General features: G+C 36.4%; 1 protein-coding gene across 1 annotated transcript in view; it reads right to left on the bottom strand.

Annotated features, from left to right (window-relative positions):
• LOC145673940 (otoferlin-like) overlaps positions 1-12,164 on the bottom strand; it is a 479,417-nt gene that overhangs the window by 263,601 nt on the left and 203,652 nt on the right. The window lies entirely within an intron of this gene.

The following is a 12,164-nucleotide window of genomic DNA, read 5'->3' as shown; positions in this document are numbered from 1 at the left end:
GGTAGAGGTGGGACGTAGACAGCTTCCTTAACATAACCGAATTTTGTACGAAATGCCCGCTGCACTACAATTTGTGACTCACTTCTTGCGAACTCAAGAACGCAGAAAACCTTGTGCTCCACATAAGTCATCTCACTCACAACTGAGAGGGAAACGAATGGCGGCCTATTGCCGCGCGAAATCTACCAGCCGCTTCGGGAACCATCATTGCCCACCAAAACTTTCAACCTTCTTCTTTTCATTGGTATAAAGATTGTTCAGTTTTGATTTGTACTTTAATTACTACGAATTTTTAAAAATGGGTCCATCATTTATAATATCCCTGTACAGTATAATTAATTCCATCACTAGGTAATTGCTGTACACTTGATAAATACCAGTCAATACAGTGAAAGCATAAAACCAAGCCATTGCGACAATTTGAAATTCAATTCTTCGCAAGAGCATATGAACTGAGTATTTACTTCATTTATTTTAATTATTTGATGAAACCTTCTCTTCCGTATTTGCTGTCCACAAATAAAATTGCGAGCTATACTTTCTTTTTGTAGGTTTAACCGCAAATGTTTTATTCAAACGTACTGGGGGAGAGATTCCCTCTCCTTAAAGTTCTAGAACTCTCACCCGAACATTTTTAAGATGTAAGTTTAACATGTACATGACAAATATGGTCTCCTTCCTTGAGCTTTAGATCCCTTTCCCAGAAATTGAATAGAATGAATAAAACACTAGGCTTAATAGTTCTGAAACACTCTTAAAATCAAAAGTATAAAAAACAACATAAAGAAACATATCAGCTCATTAAACAGTAACTACAAGGCAACTTTTCCTTTGTGTCTTTCAAGTTTAAATATGTGCTAGTCGAAACTAGTTTCCATAGTTTATAAATTATGATTGTCTTTATTATGTTGATCGAAGTCTCAGAACTTTACTTTTAATACTTTGAAAATTTTAAAATTGCAGGTATTAAACTTACAAAACCGTCAATGGCGTTAAGAAAAGAGAGAAATACTGGAAATCATTTTCAGCTTCCTTTATTTCGATTTGAATACTCTTTGCCTATGATTGATATTAACATCAACTTTCTCAGTAGTGAAAATGAAACATTTCAGTTAAATGTCCCACGAATATGCCTTTTAGGCTAAGGGAGACGATGATTAAAACAAGTGAATTCTGAAGGAAGAATTGGTGGAATGAAAAATGGGAGGAAGCGGCAGTACCTTGAGAAAACCCACGGATACGATGTTGTTCAGCACAAACTTATTTGGCCAGGGGTCTAACCAGGGACCCCACGCACCAGAGGTAAGCCAACGTGTCCCCTAACTTGCTTGGCATTAACGGAAAGACATACTTCTGTAGTAAGTAGAATGTAGTTATTTTGAATAATGGCCTCAGAAAAGAATAATTGATTGTTTTGGAATTTTAACATCCCGCTTTAGCTCCGAGGCTATATGAGACTTGTACTTTCAAATCAAAGTGACATTCGAACCACATGAGTTCAGACGAAAAATCTGGGATCTTCCTCTTTGAAGGAATGCTATCTAACCACATATTGGCGAGAGAACTCTACATATCTCAAAATAAATTAATAGTAAGTAAAGGGTTTTGATGTTGATTTAATTGCTATAGTTTGTGCACATAAAACACCAACTTCTTTCCTTGAAAGTCGAAACCTACAGTGGACATTATTCAAGAGAAAAGCAAGTCAATCTTCTTCTCGCGACAATATATGACTAGCCATTTGTAACGGTGACAAACATTCGTCTGAAGAACAGTCTGCATGTGACTAATGTCTTTTAAGCTTTAATGCTGCTAAGATTGGTTAATTTGTGATTCTACTAGGGTAATTCCGGGTGAGACAGCTATATGGGGGAGATGGCTAATCACTTTCACTTGCACAGCAGTAGTCCGATTGCAATGCAACTTGGCAGACAATTGTTGCGCACAAACAGTGCTGTAAAATACAAATAATAAAAACACAGCGATGCAGTGATTTATCTACACCCCCAAACACCACCCCAGGAACCCCCGTAAAGTTTTCGGACACCTCTCCGGAAACAAATTCCTTACACCTCCCCAACTGGGGGTGAAATATTAAAAGAAAGCATTTTCGTTCTGCCTAAAGCCCTCCAGGACTTTGTAGAAAATATTTTAAATGATCTTATCTTTAGACAGAACGGGAATTCTTGTTCTGCCTAATCTTTGGAGACAGGGAATTCTAGGAGAAGGAGGAAATTTTTAGAGAAATGCAGCACCGAAATAATTGACTCCTAGCGTGTTTGTATGCAGATCTGAACTCATGTATAAAGTGACTGTAATAACGAGGTAATAACGAGGGCGAGAACTAAATCAAAGCGGACAAATTGCAAGGAAAATTCTGACGAGGACAAAATCCAAGGGACAAAATCACAAGAGTATATATTGTATGTACCAGAGCACACTCAATATGATAATTTTTTCCTTCAATTGTCATATATTCTAAAATGTTATTTGTATTTTTTCAATTGAAATAACTATTCTTTCTTTTAAAATGCTGAAAACTCACTAAAACGTAAAAATGTTATAATAAAAGGGCAGATTAGCTTTAATTACTTTCAGACATACCCAGTTGAAAAGTTCTGGGTATTCCTGTTTATTCTACTTTTAATACATATGAAATACGTTTAGCATATTACAGTAAGACCGTTCATTTTAATTACGAAAAGTAACTGTGATGCTATTTGATTTTTAAAAAGTTGTTCTTGTGTGGTAGTATATAACAGTTTTTTCTTTTGAGTAATGTATAAATATTTATTTTAATTCTGAAATACTGTTCAAGTTTTTTTTCTTTTTCTTTTTTCTTTTTTTTTTAGCGAAGATCAAAATGTGGATTATATACTTACTTTAAGTCTTACGTCTTTTATTGGGTTTTCGGCATTTTTTAAAAATGTTATTTCCGTAGTGAGGAAATTTAGATATTTTAGATGCATAACAGTTGAAGAAAAGTAATCATTCTTTTATTAATCTGCGCCTATGATTCTGTCGCTTGAATTTAGTCCATTTTGTCTGAATTTTCCTTAGGGTTTGTCCTCTTGAATTTTGTCCTTTATTCGTAATAATCTGTTTGGTAATTTTAACAGAGGCCGTGAGAAGAATAACTCTTTCTTCAAGTTTCATCACTAATTTTAGACACTCTTCTTGTTCTTCTTGGAAAAATGACGATTATGCAGTTCTTTATCAGCAGTGCTATTCACATCTACTTTGGTAAAAATGAATGTGATTTTTTTTTTTGAATACCTGCGGGCAAATGGAAAATTGATTGACTCAGTTGCAAGAAAGACGTTTGACATTGTAACTGAGACGAACATAAAATAAACTTAATTCGGCATAATATCACTCTAACATGCTAAGAGTCGCAATACGTAAAGGGTGCCCAAGTTCACATCCTCACACATTTGACCTATATTAAGTAAACAATGCAAGAAGATGCATAAAGCGACTCTTAAGAAAGAATGTTAGTGTTCTACATCACAATTTCTTTTTCGGCATCACCTTATCAGCTGATTTGTCTTATATACATTATTCTATACTGTATGCGATAGTATCATATATGCTTCTATTTTCATATTTGTATTGTTCAATGTAAATATCGGCAATACAAAATATCAATATGAATATTGAAATACTTGTATGTTTTTTGTAGTTTCAATCAAATCAAAAGGTCAGATAATTGGGGATAATGGCCGTCTTACGCATCGTTTTGCATTGTTTGCTTTGACCACACATGTCTTGAGGATGTAAAGTGTGGCACCTTTTACGTGCTGCGAGCAGTGGGGGTTTTAGCGGGTAGGCCAGGTAGGCATTAGCCTACCCAAAAATTTTGAACAATATATAAACAATAAAAGATACAATAAAGAGTACATATATTTTCCACTTTTTATATTAATGGTAAATAATTATTTAATAAACAGCATCAACCACTACTGTAAAAGTAATTTCCTGTTATCATTAATCAATCAAATGTGCATATGTATCCATACGTGAGGGAGCAGGCCTACTCAAAATTATTATCCTGAAGCCGCCCCTGATCTTCGAGCCTTAGCATGTTGGAGGTGAATTACTGGGAAACTGAATACAATTTTGTTGTGAAATGACTTGATACTAGACCGAAGTAAGTTTATCTTCGTTTCAGGTAAATTGTCAAACGGCTTTATTGCAACTGAGTCAATCAATTTTTCATTTCTCTGCAGGTATCTTTTCTCTTTTAATCACATTCATTTTTACTGAAATAGATGTGAAGAACAGTGTTAGTAACAGAACTGAATCTAGTCACCTTTCCGTGAAGAACAAGTAGAATAACATCTAAAATTTATGACAAAATTTAAAGAAATAGTTATTCTTCTTACAGAATCTGTTACAATTACTAAAGAGAAATTATCTTGAAAAAATCCCTCTCTGGACAGAATTCCTCGTCTTAGAAGATTAGGCAGAACGGGAATTCTCGTTCGGCCTAAAGATAGGATCATTTAAAATATTTTCCACAAAATGCTGTATGGTCTTTAGGCATAATGGGAAGACATCATTAAACATCTTGCTATTTTGGTTTTTGAAAGATTTTGAATTCTTGTTTTTAAGTGCCAATAGAATTGAACAACTTACTTTCGACAAGATAAATTTTCAAGGAAAGCACGCAACGCAAGATTGAATTGAAATCAAACTTTACACGGCTCTGATCTTCACAACAACGTTTGATCAAGCGATTGTCAACGATTTCATCTCGACGTCACACCAAGCATGAGAAAGTTGACGCTAATTGCCTCTGGTTGAGGAAGAAAATTCAATGCAATCGTTCATAGCATCGAAGAATTTTAAAGTTTGTAAATAAACAAGCTAGTTTAAAAGACGATAATAGTATACGACCTTAATATGATCTAAGAGATTGTTCTTCCAGATTTTTTGAACACCCCCCTAAGCTCAAAATTCTGGATAAATCACTGCAGTGATGTTCTTTTCAAAACTGTCAATTTTTGTGGCTGGAGACAGCAGCAAGCAGCAGGGCGACGTTTTGGGGAATTCGTTGTTTGAGGTATGAAACTATTAGGTTTTATATATACCGTACTATGCATTTTTCTAATTCTTTCCTACTTCACATACAATGACAATGTGACCTTTACATTGGAAGAGATGGCCCAGAATACTTTTATATTTTAACGATCCTTTGTAGTTAGTTTTGTGTAGGATACTCCAAAATATACTTATTAAAATTAAAAGCTAATAAATTCGCATTATATATGCAGAAAGTAATCATAGGATCATGAGCAGTACTTTTGGAAATTCATTTGTAACTGTGTTTGAAGGAGTTTCATTTATAAGGACATGCTTTAATTTCGTAAATTGAACAAATTGTGATGAAGTGCTAAGATTAGATGGGATCTGTAAAGTAACAAACTTTAATTGCGAAGCAAAAAGTCTTGTAACATCAAATCGCTTCCGTGAAACTAAGAATATTAAGTTCAAGAAGGGGTTACAGTAGTGATTTCCTCAGAGAAAGAAAAAAAAACTATAACAGTCGTTGTACGCTTTAATACAGAAGGAACGTTTCTTCCACAAGTCTCCATCATAAAGAGGAAAGCAAAAGGCAAATGTGACGAGTTGCTTCCAGCAGCAGTTATCTACACGTCTCGAGAAATCAGCATACATAAATGCAACTCTCTTCTTTGGTGGCTGAGAACTCATTTCGCTTCTCTAAAACTAGAAGGAAAAGTAAAATCTTTGGTAAAATCAAGCAAACCAGAAAATTCAATTTCCGGATTTACTTCTAAGAATATATACCCCTACAACCTCCACATCGTTCCCGACTACACTTTCCTGGCTGCAAATCCAGTTACAAGTGAAGCTAGAAGTACAGAAATGCTTAATCGACCTAAAGACAAGGACGAAGACCCCATTAAAAATCCCGCTTGTGGTAGTCCAAGAAATTTTGAATCACAACCGAGTACACCTGGGCTTAACATGCAACAGACTCCACAGAACTTTTGGAAATGACTTCACCGTTACTGTCTTTAATCAGACTTCCTACAAGCAAGAGACCAAAGCTTTATAAGACTGTTTCAACTTCAAGAGAACATAAAGTAGCAGTAAATGTAGATCTATGTGCCGTCCAAAGCATATTTAGAATCAGCTGATGCTCAGAAAACGATCAGTCTAGTAGTGATGAGTTCGTTGATATTAGAAATGAATGCGTTGGTTGTGGTGAATACCATGAAAACAAAGAAGAAAGACAGTTAGATTTAGTGTATGCACTGCAAATGATGGCTTCACGAAACCTGCAGTACATTAATTTGTTTGCTTGCCTTGTGGGAAAATGACAGGGAAAAGTTAGACGAATGCAAGTATTTGTATGATTCATTATTGTTCATATGGTCTTAAGCTTCCTAGCTAGACTTCCTTAATAATGAGGATTTTGTGTAAAACTTAAATTTCGTAATTGCTCATATATTTGTGAAAGCAATATACTATTGCTTCTTGTTTTTTAAAGGTAAATATTCATAATTCTAATTTCGAAAACATGATGGCCAACTATCCCAGTATCCTGTGGCGATCTCTCTCGGGTACCTCATGAGAGGTGACTAATGTAATATATATCAAAGTTTGATAGTTTCTTTACGTGGTCTACTTTTTCATCAAAAACTGATTTTATTGTGAAATGTACAGGGTGGACAGAGAGTCGCTTTTTCCATAAAACACATTTCTTCACATATTGGGAAATGCGACTTTGTGCCCACCCTGTATATCCTTTAGAACCTAATTAAATATTTCACCACAAGATTCTTTTTTAAATCCTTCGTGTTTTAAGGCTTTGAGAAAACTATGGCCATCTCGCTCGAAATTACTCAATATAAGAATTTGCACCAGTTAAAAGAAGAGGCGCAAGAAATGCTTGGCGTTCTCCTTCGCCAACCGGAAGTACAGGGTTTGAATCCGGTGTCTGGCTAGACCAAAGTTGTTCAAGGGCTTTTTCAGTTCAACAAGCAAAATGCTGGATGGTACTTTAAGTATAGACCCTGACCAATTTCAATTTTCTTTCCCCTTTTCGTACTTATTGCTGTTGATGGTTAGCTATTCCAACATAAATTTATCTTAACTATCCTAATATACACTGAGAAAAATGATTGGGTTGAAATTGATCCTTTTGGTGTATATTTTAACCCAATCAGGTGGCTAGAACCGACCCAAATAGAGTCAAAGCGTTTAGTTACATTGGGTTGAAATAAGTTCAACTGAACGTGTAGTTAAATGCAGGAGTCCAACCCAACAACCCAATTGGTTTGAAATCGCTTCACCGGTTAATACCTTTAAACCAACTTGGTGTATAATATGACCGAACGAAGTGTAAATTCCATTGACCCGTTATGCGTTTGACCAAACGTGTAGTTGAAAGTGAACAAGCGTGGGGTCACTTGGAGAAGGGAGGGAGTGCAAATAACCCAACAATGAGGCAAAGCTGATCATGGTGGAGTGAAATAACATGTGGACGAAATAACATGTTAGAAAATTCAAGATCATGTCAGGGAATTTAACACGACATGTGGTTAATGTTAAACAGTGAGTTGGTTACAAAGGTAATCCAACACTACACATCACAACACAAAATGACTGCCACTTTAGCGTGTTGTTTGGGTTTTAATTCAACACCAAGGATATTGCCTTCCGAGCATATCAGAAATAACTACTTACTGGCTGAGAGTATTTGCATTGCTCACAGCCAGTAGGTAGTTATTTCAAAGCTTTTTGCAGTATATTTGGCATCTGTGTAAGTAACAAATAACGTTCTATGTTTTCTGTAATTGGTCACAATAATAGTTTTTAAACTTGTGAATAGTCTGACAACAGTTACACGAGTAACGGTTGCGCCATCTGTTTTTTCTATGTGCTAGGACATAAGAATAGTATATGGGAGAAAGATGACAGCACTGCTATTCATGCATTGTGTCTTCGACGCAATTGTCTTTTCTTTTCGGCGCTATTTTCTTCGTCTGTAGCCTTCCGCATGGGCCGGAGCTAAGGTTGGTATAGTAATAGTGCTCTTTCAAGATATAATTCTGCACACTATAGACTAAATATACAGTAAATAAGAAACACTTGTAATTTTTGTAGTACTAAATTGTCCACGTAAATCAGCTTCATTTAGACTATATGTTTCACGCATCATGACACTTTCCGTTAACCAGGTATGACCAAAGTGTTGGTTTAAAATATTTTACAGTTACATATAGTCATTTTGTTGACCCAATGGTTAATGCAGTTGGGTTGTAAGTGACACCCACCGTTTCCAAACAACTCAATGTGGTTTAAAACTTTTTAACCATACCGCGTGGTCACGTTTCAACCCAATCATTTTTCTAAGTGTAAGTTTACATTTGTTCTGAGTTGATCAGTACCATTTCAAAATTCTTCACAATTGTGAAATTTGTAACAGTGATGAAATGTTTAATAACTAATCTGAGATACGCTATGATTGAAATACATTTTTTATGGTAAATATGACGATTGTGTTGACCCATTATGAATTTATAATTTATAGGTTCATATTGATTTCATGTCTAGAGAAAGAAAATAATTATACCCCATTAGGATCCTGCCGCCTATAGTCGGACAATTTGTCCAAGCGGTCGGATTGCCGGCGCCAGACACCGGCGTCTTTCCACGTGATTTTTGACCGCGACGAATAGTTGCCTTGCCCAGCAGTCGGCAAACAGCCGTAAAGGAGCAGTAAATGCGCAGGCGCCGCCGTCGAAAAGAGGCCGGCATAAGGAGTCGGCAAAGGGCCGGAAAGAGGCCTTTCCGACTGTTTTGCCGACTCTGATGATCGGCAAAGAGCATTTTATTTTACGATTTTCGACCGCTTGCCGCCTCGGCAAAAGGTCGGCAACTTCGAACAAGTAGATCGTCGTGCCGCCGCGGACGGGTACCGGCTGCCTCCTTCGGCCCGCCACCGTCGACGGCTGCAATCCTTCTTACCGGCCGCGACTTGCTGATGGGATATTGTCGATGGAACGCAATGGCAAGATAGAATTTGAATGTACTAATGCATTTAGTTGAATGCAATATCATCTCCGAATTATACCAGGTCTATTCGGGTCACTGAGTTTGGTGATTCACACATCTAACTACTTTCAGGTCACGAAGTTCGTGACGCGTTTTATCACATCTGATCAGGGCCGGCTAGTCAATTTGTCGTCCCGTGATATGGCGTCATTCGCCGCCCCTCTTTCTTCAGAAAGAACAAATCTTAAAAGCCACAATGTTAAGCATGCTATCCCATCATGAACAACGAAAGGGAGGGAAACAATTCTCCCACTCAGAAAGGCATAAACACTACAAATACAATCTCGTTGTGTCTATTTTTCTCTTCTTTAAATAATAATCTATTATGTCAGTGAAAGTTAAACACACTTGCAGAGGAAAGATGGTAATCCTTTTTCTAGAATTCAATATCGAGCTTTAGTCTCAATATATCAGTTTGCAATTCCAGTGCAACTGGCTCTTTTATTATTATTTGTTCATTTTCCTTTTATATCTGTTAAAAAAGAAACTTGTTTCCACCTTCAATGATAAGGTACTTGTTTGTGATAGAGGCACGAATAGTTTTCATATGAAAACTGTGATAACTAAATAAATTGAACAAGTGTTCGCTACTGTTCGAGAATTGAGTTCTGGTATTTTTTAACAATCAAACAATTGGTGCTGGGATTTGTTTGACCATTTGCTTTAGCACTATCCATGTGATCTTAAACTAATGCGACATGATTTATAAATGTAGTATTCAAATAGAAGGTCAGCTTAGTGAATTTAACTACCATCATCATGAAGTCTGTTTCCAAGAAGAAATATTTATTTTAAATAATACAGTTACGCAGATATTGCCGCTCCTCGAAATTTGCCGCTCCGTGCAAATGCAAGTGTTACACGTATGATAGAGCCGACACTGAATCTGATTTCTCAACATAACAGCTCCAGAAAGGACATGGTTTAAAGATACTTATGTTTTATAGCAAGAAATTTAAGTTTTTGCAGATTTTTGAAACAACAATAGAACATGTTAAATAAGTACTCAGTTCAAGTTTGTACTGATATTGGCAACCATCTAACTTTGTGAGTTTGCCTAGAAATAATTCTACTCATGTGAGAGTCGCGGAAGTAGTAGCTGTCAAGTGTACACACTAATTAAGAGACTATATTGCATAAATATTTTCTCCTTAATGTCGATATACGTGTTAAGGGAATAGAAAAATGCAAAACAATTTGTTATATCGCTGAAGACTGTCCTTGTTGCTTAATTGTTAGCGCTTGCGCCTTTGATACACGGTGTCCCGTGTTCGATTTCCTGTGGTAAAACATCAAATTTGGACGCATTACAGTGGTTCGAATTCACCTTAAAGTGTAGTTCCACGTCTCGTGTAACCTAAGTGTTGAAAAGAGACGCATTTCGCACTCGGATTGCAGACCTGGTTTACCCGAGTCAGTACACCTTTGTCAGTGCGAAATCAGCAGACCTGAGTCGCGCCGAATCTTCCCGATGCATGAGGAATCGAATTGTATTTGGCCCAGATATGCATGTGTGCTAACCCACACAGAAAGTATCGCAGCAATATCGTGGTGAATTTTGTCTGTATTCAATGTTCAAGAATCGATTTGTATCTGTTACCTCTGGTGCGTGGGGTCCCTGGTTAGATCCCAGACCGAGTAAGTTTGTGGTGGACAACATCGTGTCCGTGGGTTTTTTCGGGGCACTCTCGCTTCCTCCCACATTCTGATTCTTCCAATTCTTCCATTATCATTCACTTGGATTAATCATCGTCTCCCTTACCATAAAGGGCATAATCCCAGGATGTTAAACTGAAAAAAAGATTTGTACCTGTTCTGGCGATTTTGTTTCGGCAGATGTTTCTCATTTGTTATACGAATAAAACGCACAGAAAACTTGTTTACTAAATAAAATAACGGCACAATAACAGTATGATAATGAAAAATTAAATTAAATTCATTCGCCTGAAGGCCACGCCGTTCAACTGTATTGAGACCAAGATTTAAATTTAAGGTTTTTAGAAGATTTTCCAGAAATGTTTTCCGGATTTTCTTTCTACACCACATAATAAAACTGAAAGGCGAAACTCAGAATTTGCAGTTTTCTCGAAAACGGCCCTAATGATTTTGTTCTTAATTTATATTATATGTATATATATTTAATCCTAACTACATATAAATAGTTAATATATTCTGAGGAAAGAACATAGACTGAAAGTATTTGAGAACAAGTTCATGAGACGAATATTCGGACCCAAGAGGAAAGGGAATGGGGAATGGCGGAAACTTCATAACGAGGACCTACATAATTTATACGGTTTACCAAACATTGTTAGGATCATCAAGTCTAGGAGGCTTAGATGGTCTGGTCATGTAGCTAGGATGGAAGAAAGTAGAAACGCTTTCAAGGTCTTGACTGGAAAACCAATCGGAAAATGACCATCGGGTGAGCTGTTGGCTCGGCTCATTTCTCGATTCGGCTTGGTAGTGACTGAGCCGCGAGCCGAGCCGCTCGAGCCGTTGACAACACCATTCCATAATTCATTCACCTTATAATGTTGCGTAAATCACTTTCTAAGACAATCGATTATATTCACAAGGGAAGTTTACTTTTTTCTTGTACAATTTTCTCAAATATGACTCATGAAATTTTGTTTATATCTCAAATATTTCACTTCTCATGAAAAAATCCAGAAAGGGTAAGTTAGTTTTGGGTCTGAGTTTTCTTCAAACGAAAGTTTGCGAAAACATGATCTTGTTCGTATTTTACAAGTAAATACTCCTGACGTACAGCCGAACGTGATTTTAGAAATTGGATTCAGAAAGTTTAGTGTGTCGGTCTGTATCTTTATTTATTTTTCAGCTAAGAACACACTACACTTGTGATTATCTTACACTTGTAACACGTCTCAAAATTCTACATTGTTGAACATTTCTTTGTTGATTTCCAAGAAATCTTCTCCACTTATAATCAATTTGGACGATTGTATTGTCAATACCCATTAGTGTTGTATATAGTACAAAGATGTGAGAGATCATAAACTTTGTGTTCTAAAGTTTTGATCTGGAACTCGAAAATCAAAGGGGGAAAATGAGAT

Source organism: Thermobia domestica, chromosome 17 (genome assembly GCF_964235325.1).
Source record: "Thermobia domestica chromosome 17, izTheDome1.hap1.1, whole genome shotgun sequence".
Lineage (NCBI taxonomy): Eukaryota > Metazoa > Arthropoda > Insecta > Zygentoma > Lepismatidae > Thermobia > Thermobia domestica.
Note: the sequence above shows the minus strand (reverse complement) of the source record. Positions and strands in the feature narration are given on the sequence as shown.